At 37.9% G+C, this 13205-nt stretch overlaps 1 long non-coding RNA gene across 1 annotated transcript; it reads left to right on the top strand.

The window, feature by feature from the left end:
* Positions 1-822: 822 nt before the first annotated feature.
* On the top strand, positions 823-4002 carry LOC131219898 (uncharacterized). Its single transcript, XR_009158510.1, has 4 exons — positions 823-900; positions 1055-1123; positions 3508-3553; positions 3830-4002. It is a non-coding gene; the product is annotated as an uncharacterized LOC131219898 (long non-coding RNA).
* The last annotated feature ends 9203 nt before the right edge of the window (positions 4003-13205 follow it).

Raw genomic sequence — 13205 nt, 5'->3', positions numbered from 1 at the left:
TCATATGCATAAAAATTTCAGGTGGGCCCCACCAAGTGCTTTTATATGTTTTAGGCATTTCTTCACATGATTTTAGATGGTATGGCCCACCCAAGTTCCGTATACGGCTGACTTTTGGGATATCCCATAATTTAAAGGGGCCCCATCAAGTGCACGGTGTTGATGTTTGACACATGTCATGGTGGGGCCCACACAGCTTGACCTTTGTGTTTAATCCATGTCATCCCCATGAGGTCAAGCTGTGTGGGCCCCACCATGACATGTGCCAAACATCAACACCATGCATTTAATGGGTCCCCTTTAAATTATGGGATATCCCAAAAATCAACTGTATACGGAACTCCGGTGGGCCATACCATCTAAAATCATGTGAAGACATGCTTAAAACATATAAAAGCACTTGGTGGGCCCCCCTGAAATTTGGATGCATCTGAAACTTAGTATGACCCCTCATCCAAGTGGCACACACATAATGGATGGGCTGGATTTGTGGACCACATCTCGGTGGGCCTAAAAAATAATTATGAATGTTTTAATGGAGGGTAACCCCTCTCAACTTTTGTATGTGGTGTGGCTCATACGAGTCATTGATTGATTTTATTTTAAATCCCTGGGCCCACCATGGGATGGTGCATCTGACTGATGGGGTAGATTTTGACACGCACCATGTTGGGGCCCACGGAGCCATACCAGACGCCGGCCTAAATTTGGGCGCGCGCTCAAAAACAGAGCCGCGCCCAAAAAAAACCCCAAATCCCAAATCTGCTCTCTCTCTCTCTCTCTCTCTCTCTCTCTCATTACATCTACCTACAACAAGAACGATGATTCTCGAGCCTTTCATCCAATCAATCTTTCAACGATCAGAGTTTGCAAGCTTGGAGCGGTTGGCGCTATGATCTGGTCCTTATTTTGAGGGATTTTTCAGTTTTTGTGGTTTTTCTTAGGGTCAGAACTGGTTTTGGAGCTGGATTTAAGGTTTTTGTTGTGAACAGTATAGAGAGGGTTTTAGGGACCTGGAGATCTAATTCTCGTCTGGTTGATTTGATTTTGGTAGGAATCGTCGTGGAGATTCTGGCGTCAGTGAGCGGTTAGGATTATGCAGCAACAAGGAGGATCGGTTTAGGTATTTTTGTAATTTATTGGGAATTTTTTTGTTGTAGCTAGTGCACCCTTTCATTTACTTCTCTACGTATTTCATATTTCTCCATAGGGGGGTTGATTGTTGGAGTTAGAACCCCTTCAGTTTGAGAACACTCATCATTTGTTTCTTTGAGTTTTTAGGACATTGCCAGCAAGCGCCCGGAAAGATTTTTTGGTGGTTGTACTTTCAAATGCACCGTAACTTTCCTGGTCCATGTAATTTTCAAGAAGAAAATTGGGTGCATGCACCTGGTAGGGTCTTTTCTTCAGTAACTTCTTTAACCATACTACTAATGATGGGAAGATTCATACACTTGGTTTTGTTGTTTCTTGTTGAGCAGCATTGAAAAAATCAGAGGAAATACATGCATAAATATATCAGAGTTTTTTTCTCTGTTTTTTTTGGCAATATGAAACGTTGGTTTTGGTTGTTTTTCAAAGCAATGGTACACACCAGTTGTTTGATCGAGTGCTTCATAGAGTTTTGGAAGTTGGTTTTTGTCCTGATGTCGGGATTTGATAGTTTGTTCATTGAAATTGAAAGATACATACAGGTTCTGGATGTAAATCTATATGAAGCACCATTCAGTCAGCTGTTGCTGCACTGATCTTAGATAGAAATCTTGATTCTTGGAAATTAGGTTGGAACATTTAGCCTCTCCATTATATATTGTCTACATTCCCTCATTGCTTCCTTTCCTCTGTTTTCTCAATAAAATTTCATTAAATTTTCATTGAAAGACAACCATTTTTAGGTTGTGTATGGTGCAACTCATTGTATCTATAGAAGAATCGTATATATTAACAATATTTAAAAAATATATAGTTCATTTGGATTGTGCCCAAGAGAATCAAGTTGGAAGTGTGTTGTTCAGTCAAATGGGAAATGTCAAAAACTAATAATTTTTAGTAGTGTTTGTAATGAGGAAGAAGCCCTTCAACTCTAATTGAAGTGGAAGTATGGAGTGACCCTTCTGGACAGATTGGATACCTTTTATACATAATGGTGGTATCCACATGTGAGCAAAAACTGAACGCCTCAAGATGAGGGTATTGTTGTGTTATTTTTCTGTGAAAGAAATATCACATCCTGTGACGTAAGGGACCAATGCAATGGGTAGTTCTTTGTTATTTCACGTTACTGGGAAACATTAATAACTTTCATCTTCTCCACTTGAAACAATGGTTGTAATTCAATTCACTTGTGCTTCTAAAAACCGCCTAATTAATGGTTTTGGAATTTGTTTTTGGGCATCTGAGTTTCTTCCATGAAAGTGTTGCTTCTACAAATCTAATCACTCAAAGAATGTTGCACACTCCAGTTTTACTCATGATACGAGTTTTACACAATTATCTCCAAGAAAACGAGGTTGTTTTGTTCCCTGATGTACTGATTTCACCTTCCTTGGATGATGATAAGTTTTCTATATGCATCAGCATCAGCATAACAATAATATATGTTTCAACACTATCACATAGTCATATATAGCACCATGTCGGATTTTCCAACAGTGACAGGTTTAATTGTCTGGTACAGTTACATGTTTTTGTGCCTATGTTACTTTGAAGATGACTCCTTTCTAGTATTATCTTAAATGAACCCATTCTTTTTCATCACGAGTATATATAAATACTTCTAACGTTGATGACTATCTTGTGGAATCAATAATTAGACTAGCCACAGACTCCAATGCAGGAGAAGTTTATTACAAGTACTCAATTAGAACCAAGCATCATTTCATCCAATCCCCAATAAGAATTTCTGATTTTTCTTGGAAAATGTATTTTAACTTTAACAGTTGCCAGCTTATGTTGGAAAATGTTCTGTTTGAATTTTGAAATTTGATTTGGATACTACAATGGATGGCTCCATCTTACATGTGATTATATGGTAGGATGTTATTTTTCCACCTTATACACCGTTTCTAAGTCATTCTCTATATATCGGTATTTTGATTAAATAAATGAAGTTTGAAATTGTGTTGATTGGTGGCTCTCTCTATAATAATCTTATATTTTAGAATGGTATTTGGTGCTCTGCTGATATCTGTCGAAGAAGACAGATTTTACAATTTCTCATTCGGTAGAACTGATTGTTTGAATATCTTGTTTCCATACCAAGATTTCTCATTTTTCTGTTTCCCATTGTTTTTTGTGATTTTCACTTTGTACCTTCTTTGAATTCTTTTATAATAGTTAGAATGTTGGCAAATGGTTCTTTGTGGCATTGGCAATGGAATTCAGCTTAGTTCTAGATATAAGGCATTATATTGAATGGACAGTTAAATCTTGGTGTAAATATTTTTATAAGTTGATTTGTTCTTTCCTTTTTTTTTTCTTAGTGGCATTGGCAATGGAATTCTACAGCATGGGATTTTGAACAACAGAAGGCATAAGGCAGGTCTTGACTAAGGTGAGTACTGCGGTTTTATCCTTGACAAGTTTTTTCTCAACACCACTTGACAGTTTCATCCTCTTGAGTACTTGTCATTGCCTCTAGTGACTATTGTAGAAGTAAAGAAAAGGTGTTCACCTAAAAAAAAAAATGGTTCTTATTAACCAATTTTATAAGACAAATATTGACTTGGCTAAGTTTTCATGGCCCGGTGGATTGGCCAAGTCAATGCAAAACTTGGCCGATTTTTTGTATAGGACTGATGCATAGTATGAATCAGCGGAGTGGTTGCAGGTTTACATATTTGGGGCTAGTGCTTTTTCAGGATGAGGAGTGGCTCGAGCTGTTAGTGAGGTTGTAGTTGACAATCCGGTCAAGTGAGATCTTACACATTTCATTCCATGTTAGCATTATGTTGCTGGTTGTATTTTATATTTGAATGTTGTTTATTTATTTATCTCTCTCTCTCTCTCTCATATATATATATATATATATATATATATAGAAGTTGATAAAATAGACAAGACAGATTGTTATATGGGTGTCCCTTAACATATGGTGGAAGTGTCTTCTTACAGAGAAATTAGTGTTGAGGACCACCATCTATGTGATCTAAGATTCCCAACCAAAGGGAATTACATGAACATCTCTCTGATTGATTGTTGGGGTCACAACATGACAACCTCTCATGCATTTGGAGGTAAGATCATGTCCATAACATCTCGCTCTGATTTCAACTGTGGCCTATTTGCTGAGAACAGGAATGCTTTTTTTTGGGGGTGATGAAACTATGAGTGGGGTTTTGAGCTCGATTCCTAGACATGCAAGGTTTCAGATGATTTCAGCTAGTGAGTTTCTGTTCCTGCCCCTTTTTGTTTTTAATTTACAGGATGTTTCATCATTTCTTGAATTGCATTCTTTTCTTCTTCTTTTTTTTCTTGGAATGTTTTGAATTTCTTGAAAGTTGAAAATATTTGTTTCATCATTTCTTGTTTTTATTGTCTAAAACTAGGAGTGTCTTCCATAACAGCATGTCTAAAAGTTCAATGATGTATGTTCCAGATGGAGATGCTGGACTTGCTTCATATTCGAATTAGCTAGTATCCAGTTTCAAATATTCTCTTATTTACATAATCTCTCTTTTTTCAAATAATAAAATTTTAGAATAACACCCCAAGGTATTAGATAATGCCTCGTTGAATAGAGTGCCATGAGGTTTCAGTGGGTCATAGGGTTCAGGAATGTAGACTGTTGATATGATCGGACAACACTCTAGATGGCCTTGTGCCAAAATCTCATGTATCCAAAACTCTAAATAATTGTGTCTTCAGCCTTTTTTTTTTTTTTTTAAGATGTGGTTGTATATTCCTTAAAGTTGCTGCAATTTTCCAGTTGTATTGAAGCTATGATAGGTGGATCCTTGTAGAAACAGGAGTGCAAGATACTTGAACAAGGAAAATGATAAGGGATCCACCTTTCCTTTTCCCAACATTTGAAATCCATACTTGCTTGGGGTATTTTTGCACCTTTTAATACAAGTTGGTTTTACAAACTCACGCATCTGATGGACAGGTTGGATTTCCTGCATACATCATGTGGGCCTCATATCTCCCTGGTACTACCATAACTTTACCGTTGTACCGGTGTCACTGGAGCGCACTTCTGTTTTTAACAATGCATGGTTCCGATCGTGTGGCTCACCATGCCGATCTAGCATGGTGGGGCCTATCTATAATGTGGAGCTGTTTGTGGGCTTAGCAGAAGTATGTGTCCAATCTAGCATGGTGGGTCTAAAATAGTAACCTGTTGATTTACAGGAATCGTCAGGATCCGTTGGAAACATGTTCTCCTATCTACAGCAAAAGTAATATTAATGATGGGAAGGCAGCCAATGCAAGGTTGTTGAGGAGGCAATCAATGACCGGTGGATTGGACAGCTCTCGAAGATCTTCCCTATGGGGGAAGTCAACTGATTCCTGTGAGTTATATAAATTCCTATAACAAATTAAAACTGCTGATAGCCATGTTTTTCTTAGTTTCCAGTCATGCTTTCATCTTATTTTGCTAATTCCCACATGTACCAATGATTCCCACACATCAAGAACATCCAGGCTGCCATCAGATGGACAAATGAGCGGCTACAATCTCATCATCTGCTGCACATCCACACGTGCCTGCATTGGCCATGTATGGAATTAGCAAAACAAGTCTGTCATATACGACGTTTGCTGTTATCCCAGGCTGGTAACTCAGCCCACAAACTCGACATAGGATGATTTTTAGGGCACCTCCTGTCCATTGTTGGATCCCCATTTGAACGAGTTGGATCCTCCTCCCAACCCATTTGAACAAGTTAGATCCTACACCCCTCCACAGGATAGGCATTGTGTGTGTGTGTGACGATCAATCACACTAACATTCTATGCATGCACAAGGAAAATGATAAGGGATCCACCTTTCCTTTTCCCAACATTTGAAATCCATGCTTGGGGTATTTTTGCACCTTTTAATACAAGTTGGTTTTACAAACTCAAGTACTTCCATTTACACTTGTCCTTTTGGTGATGCTGTTAATAAAGATAAATTATTGCAAATGGTGAGATTTGGTGCTGAGATGGTTTTCAGTTTAAGGATAGCACTATGAGAAAATACATGTTGATTTCCCTAATTTTGATATTTGAAGATGGGCACTATGAGTTGCTGCTAATGTATTTAATTCTTTCACAAGTTTTGTTTACTGTTTTGTGTGTCTATCATCTGTTTGCTTTATTTTCTTTTACAGGGTTTAGAAATCATATCACGACCTTATAATTGGTGGTAAAGAGTCTTCAATATATAAGGACTCTTCACATGGTAAGATGGCCAAGATTCTTCAATTGATAATCTCTCCATCTCACGTAATCTAGCACAATTGTGATCTAAAATTTAAAATGGCAAAAGATATTGTATATAGTTGTAAGGATTGTAATCATTCTCTTTATATAGATTAAGAAAATCTCTCTAAAAAGTACCTCTTAGAGAGTTATGAAAGTTGTTTGGTTGGGTCCTATTTTCTCTATATATCCATGTTAGTATGACCTTATGAACAAATTATATGACAAATAAACATCATGTGGGCCTCAGAAAGGTTTTGGCTTTCAACTGTTGAAGTCTGTTAGAACCATTATTTCATTTGGTGTGATCCACTTGAGCTTTAGATCTCTCTCTCTCTCTCTCTCTCTCTCTCTCTCTCTCTCTCTCTCTCTATTTTCTTATGCACTGAAATGAGCTGGCAGTACAAAATGGATGGCATGGATATGACATATTCATCACTGTGGGCTCTACAATTTTTATCAGTATAGAAATCCATGAATTCTCTATTTTAGAGGGAAGGATTCACATAGTTTTGGAGGCCAAAATTCTTACATCAAGCAAACAATGGTAAGAAACAAAGACGGTCCATTTATAAGTATATGCAGTGTAATTGAAAAAAATAAACAGCTCTTTAAGTACCTTATTTCAAATTCATTCAAATATGTTACTAACAAAATTTGCCATTGAAAAAAATAATAATAATAAAATCAGATATTCAAATGCATTCCAACACAAATTAGAGGTTCACTAGATTTCAAACTGATTTCCACTCGAATTAATTCAAACCTCTAAATGAATGATGAACATTTGCCTGTGTCCATTAAATTAGAGGTTTGAAGGTTCAATAGCATTGTAGTTTCTTATTTCCTTTTTCTTTTTCGGGGCAGTACTAAGATTTACAAGGCACATCAACCAAGGATTCAAAACCTATGTCATGTCTACATATTCCAATAGGTTTTTGTTTTTCTTCTTTTCCTTTTCCTTGCACATACCTCACATGTACCCATACACTCAAACCACAGTAGTGTGTACCCTGCACTCACACGAGTGTGAGATTTCACCACAATGGGTACTCGTGTTGAAACTCCGGTGAGTGAGTCTACCACTAAGGCATGAGTAAGAACATTATGTTAAAGAGGTTTAGAAATAAATTGATATTTTTGTTTTATTTCATCTAGGTCCACATGACCTTATAAGTTGGATGGCAAACAAACGTTACGATGGGCCTTACAAAAGTTTCAATGGTGATATTTTTGTTTTTCTTTCATTTACAAAAACCTTGTAAAGAGGTTGGATGGCAAATAAACATCGATGGGCCTTAGGAAAGTTTCAACAATGTACCTGCTTGGGCCTTGAACTTGCCCCTTTTGAGCTTATATCTTAACATGATATGGAAAAATGGATGGACAGTGTGGATAAGCCTATACACGATGATGGTCCCTTCAAAGCTCTGGCTTGTGCCGCGCTTAGGACAAGCAAGGGCAATACCCAAGCACCCAAATTCTAATATTTTGTTTTGTTAATTGGTTTCAGTTGATTAAACTATTCACTTTTCATGGATTTGAGCTGGTTATTTGTAGTACATGAAGGGTTGACTAAACTAAGCTTTTCTTGGATTGAATCTGGTTGTTTGTAATATATGCAGGAAGGGCTCAAAAGAAGGTTGAACAAGAGAAGTTAAGTAGCCAATTCAAGGTAAGGCATAGCCATCAGTTGAAGTTCCGGGTAATTTCTTTTGTATGGGTCCTAGTTTAGGGGGAAAAGTGTTTAGTTAGGAGGGAAAGTCAATTTTTGGAGTGGGCCACTTGGGTCGTTTCCTCTTTTATTGAATTGAGTTATTACCAATTTTGTGAATAGGATTCTTATCAAACAATAGTGTGAATTATTTTTGGAATGACTATCAAGTGCAAGATTAAAAAAATAAAAATAATAATTTATTGATAATTTTTTTTATTTACAGATATTTTAGCGATGGACCAAATCCGTCGCTAATTTCTGAACATTTAAAATCAACGACGGATTCGAGGTCCGTCGCTTACTCATATTAGCGACGGATATTATCCGTCGCTAATTTCCGACCGTAGACAATCAACGACGGATTTAGGGTCCGTCGCTTACTGATATTAGCGACGGACCTTATCCGTCGCTAATGCTTTTAGTGACGACTAATTTTTTGAATATTATCGACGGATTTTTTTATTTTTTACGACGGATTTTATTCGTCGCTATGGTACGACGGACCTTGTCCGTTGCAGATTAGACGACGGATTTTATCCGTCGAGGGAAGTAAACAGCGACGGACAACGCGACGGACGAAGTCCGTCGTTTATTTGGTTTTACGACGGATTTGGTCCGTCGCAAAACAGCGATTTTGGCGTAGTGAAAACAGTGTGTGGTCCAAATCCAGCGGCAAAATAAGGCGGTTATTATCATCTGATCAGTCTGTGCTCCATCTATAATTGGATTAGATATTTGGACGGTCTGGACCGTCAAATAACCATGCTGTGTGTTCGGCAGATGAGTCACCACCATAAACTGTGGCAGGTACATTGCACGTAATACACCAAGTTCGCTCAGGCCGTGACTGTGGACCACCTTATATAATGTCCTAAAATGAGTTTACAAAACGGATGGACGGCATGGATATAAGGAAAATACATCAAGGTGGGCCCCATGGTCAGGATCCCACCCACCTTGGTGGAGCCGGGGATCCACACAAGCCGAGCCGGAGCAATCCACCCATCCATCCATCTTGCTAGCTCATGTTTTCAGGACATGAACAAGAAATGAGACGGATCCAAAACTCCAAGTGGGCCGCATGATAGAAAAAATTGCACCGTTGAAACCACCTCAGGTCCACCCCAATATTCATAAGGTCATTTCCTACTGGGATGATCCGAAAACACAAATATATTAGCCTTTCAAAGCTTACTTAGCCTCACAGATATTTCAACGGTGGACATTCAATCTTCAATGTTTCTTCTTAACGTGCGGCCCGCTTGACTTTTGGGCCTGTCATATTTTTGGGCTCGGCAAACCCGAAGGATGGGATGCATTTCTCACAAATATCTTGGTGGGTACCACCAAGATTCTGAGCACATGTAGCACACAGAGATAATCAAGGAAATTACTCCAATCCTGCAGTCAAGCTCAAACACAAAAAACCAAGTTCTATGTTATAAAAAAAAAAAAAAATTGTGGGAAAAAACAATGGCACAATGCAATGGTAGTACATTGTCAAAGAAAAAAATTACAAAAGATATAAGTCCAACTACTGTTGGTTGTCCGTGTTCAGCCTGGGTCAATTAGACTAGTTTAGGGCAGCCGACTCAATTATGATTGCCCTCGTAAATTTATGGTTTGTCAACCAACCGAATTAATCAAATAGCCACAATTAATTAATATACTAATAAATTAATTATCGCAGTTATAGGAAAGTGTACAAACAACAAATCAGGAAACTTCTACTTTATTTGGGCATTTTATCGAACATGCATATGAATAATAGGAAGCATGAGAAACAAATCTACAAATTTCAACTTATTTTAGCATCCAATCGAACATATAGGCTTCATTACACAATGATAGCAATTTATAGAAAGTAAATGGGTCATAGGAGTACGCACATGTTAAATGCATTCATCCATTCATAGCAGAAATCATTAATCATAATATGGAGTTCGATAAACAACAACCTATGGGTAATGGTCCGCACCTTGGAGTGGTATGTCGACCTTCAGACCTGCTCTCAGGGCTAAGGTCCCGTGGATCGGCTTACCGGTGCCCTGCACTACTACGTTTATCTTGTAAGGGTACATGCAACCGGCCCTTAAGGCCCCAATCTTTAAAAAATGCTTGTTAGTTACCTTTGATTGTCGTTGGGGCAATTCCGGTTGTACGGCATGGTCGTAGATACGTCACGGGCCAGCGAGGATGGGGCGAATGCTCCAATCTACCCCCTCCTACACCTTCTCCCCTTCTCCTTCCCTGTCTCCATTCTTTTTACAAGTGAAAATTCATATGAGAGTGAGAGAGTAAGAAATGTGGGCTATTTATAGTGCCAGAATATGCATGAATAGAGGATGGGGCGAATGCTCCAATCTACCCCCTCCTACACCTTCTCCCTTTCTCCTTCCCTCTTTCCACTCTTTTTACAAGTGAAAATTCATATAAGAGTAAGAGAGTGAGAAATGTGGGCTATTTATAGTGTCAAAATATGCACGAATAGCCCCGGTGCCCTTTTTTTCATTAAACTTGCCCTGGGGGAGGATATTTTCGATTAACAGGGTCTCAACGGAGGCCCACAGGCTCATTCGCACCAGAGGGTAGGCGTCCCACCATGAGATCTATGTTACTTTACAATTTGGTGGCAATAGGACACTTCGATAAACTATGGGAACCCCACTTACGATAGACGGTCGTTGGTGATCGATCGGGACCGCGACTATACAGATATGAGAGAGGGAATATCCTTGACTCGCACCTCGAGTTTGGTTGCGACCTAACGGTTGGAAAGTCACAATTTCGTGAAAGAACGAGAGGTCTATTTCACTTAAGTTTCAGGTTTCAACCTAAGGTATTCACGTATTTCAAACACTTGACCTCTAGCTTAAGTTGCGCAGTTATGGGCACTCTCTTGATTCGCTACCCATGATGGATGTCAAGCCCATTAAGACGAATATCTTTCTATAGCATCGGGTTTAGTGACCCACTAATGAACGGTGTAAAATTTATTCAAATAATTAGGGCATTTCTAAAATAAATTGAGTAGGGAGATTTCTTAAACACAATTATTAGGGTCTGGATTAGCTAAGTTCATAGTGTGGCCTATTCGCAATTAGCAAAAATAGTGATTTTGTCATGATCACTCTAAATCGTTGGTTCGTAGGCTAAATGAGTAGCTGTGTTTATATGGTTTATTAATTAAGATTTGATCCCTTGTTGTCTTGGCTTTAGGTAGGTCTTTGTTTAGTTACGGTTGTCCTGATTAGCCAGTGATAGGTCGGCTAGATTTGGGCCCTAGATGAACAATTCACGAGACTAGACTGGAGGTTTAAGTAATCAGGCGGATTCGTTGGCTTCCTACAGTTGATTAACCAAATTTGTGCGGTTCTTACTGGTATCACCCACGTATAGAATCACGTCGAGCGTTAATGGTCATTAAGTGACAACCTAAGCTAGTTATATCAAAAAATTTTAAGGATTTTTGAAAATTCAAAATAGCGAAAATCCAGAACATTATAGTTACCGATTCAAACGAGCATCAAATTCACTTCACAAGCCCTAACTATGTCCTTCAAACCCTTATGAACGAATTAGAAAACCCTAGAACTCCTCATTTATTCCCTATTCTCATTTACACCCTATATATAAAATATCATAACTGGAATAGGAAACAAATCCCACACTTATACAACTTCGCACGCGCGTTTGATGGGACCTTTGATGGCACCAACCATTCATTGAAGACCTCAATGGCATCGAATACCTTCGATGACATCAAGTAGCAACATCAAAACATTCCAACAACCAACATGAATTTTTCATATTTTTCCGACGGCATCAAGCACCCGTCGATAGCATCGACATCTGCTCGATGGCATTAAGAGGTCTATCAACGGCATCCACAGACCCTATTGCTTACAGATTTAAAATATCAATAATAGTGTCACGCCCCGAATGTTGGGTACCCAAATAAAGTAATTCGAGACCTGTCCATGAGTTTTATTAAATTTACAATTAATACATTTCACATAATTTCATTCATTTCGAATATACATCTAGAGCCAACTAAAAGCAAAATCAGATATTAAATTATTCTCATTAAGGAAATTTTCACTACTCAAACATCAAACTTTACTAATTCTCTTTATTAAATTGAAATTCAAAATTTTAAACTAAATTAATAAACAAAATGAAACAAACTCAAACTAAGCCTAATTAACAATAGAAAACTAAAAGTAGCATCCAACTTGTTTGCAATACTCTAAATCTGCACCTACAAAAATGTCTAAGGGAGTGTGAGCACGGCGACTCGTGGATTCAAATCCAATTAACTTATGAATACTAAATCATATAGTTAATAATAAAATGAAGTAATAAGAAAGCAAAGAGACTCACGGATTTTTATACAAGAGATACAATGCATGTAATATTTTTTAAGAATCAACTTAAATCAATCAACGCTTTTCATATTCACACATCCATACATACTAACAGGAAAACGAAAATGACCAAGGCAGCACACCAAGGGCATCCAAGGCAGTGCACCACCCAAGACCATTTTAAGAGCCCAAACAGATTCATTAAGGATATCTTATGGCAGTGCACCGACCAAGACTATTTTAGGGAATCCGAGCATTACATTCATGAGATCCCAGGGCAGTGCACCGACTACGACCGTTTTAGGGACTCTGCAAAACATTCATATCAACGGGAACCAATGATAGTGCACTGACGAAGATAATTTTAGAACCCCGGGATAGCGCACCTTTTAGGGGATCCATGACAGTGCACCAACTAAGATCTTTTTAGGAACCCAATATCACATACTTAATCATAATCTTAAATTTAAATAAAATGCATGTATACTCGTGTAATGAATACAATCTCTCATCATACAATTAATTATGCTACACAAACATCAAATTCCAAACATGTGAATCAAAGTACGACATGTACGTTTAAGTAAAACAATTCAAAATTAAACAAAAACTATAAAAACATTAAAAACTCATATTATTGAGGAGTTTAGATGCAAACATACATGCTAATCACATATACCTTAATTTAGGTTTCTTGCCTTGTAGACTTAAAA

This window comes from Magnolia sinica, chromosome 12 (genome assembly GCF_029962835.1).
Source record: "Magnolia sinica isolate HGM2019 chromosome 12, MsV1, whole genome shotgun sequence".
NCBI lineage: Eukaryota > Viridiplantae > Streptophyta > Magnoliopsida > Magnoliales > Magnoliaceae > Magnolia > Magnolia sinica.
This window is presented reverse-complemented; position numbering and strand designations above follow the sequence as displayed.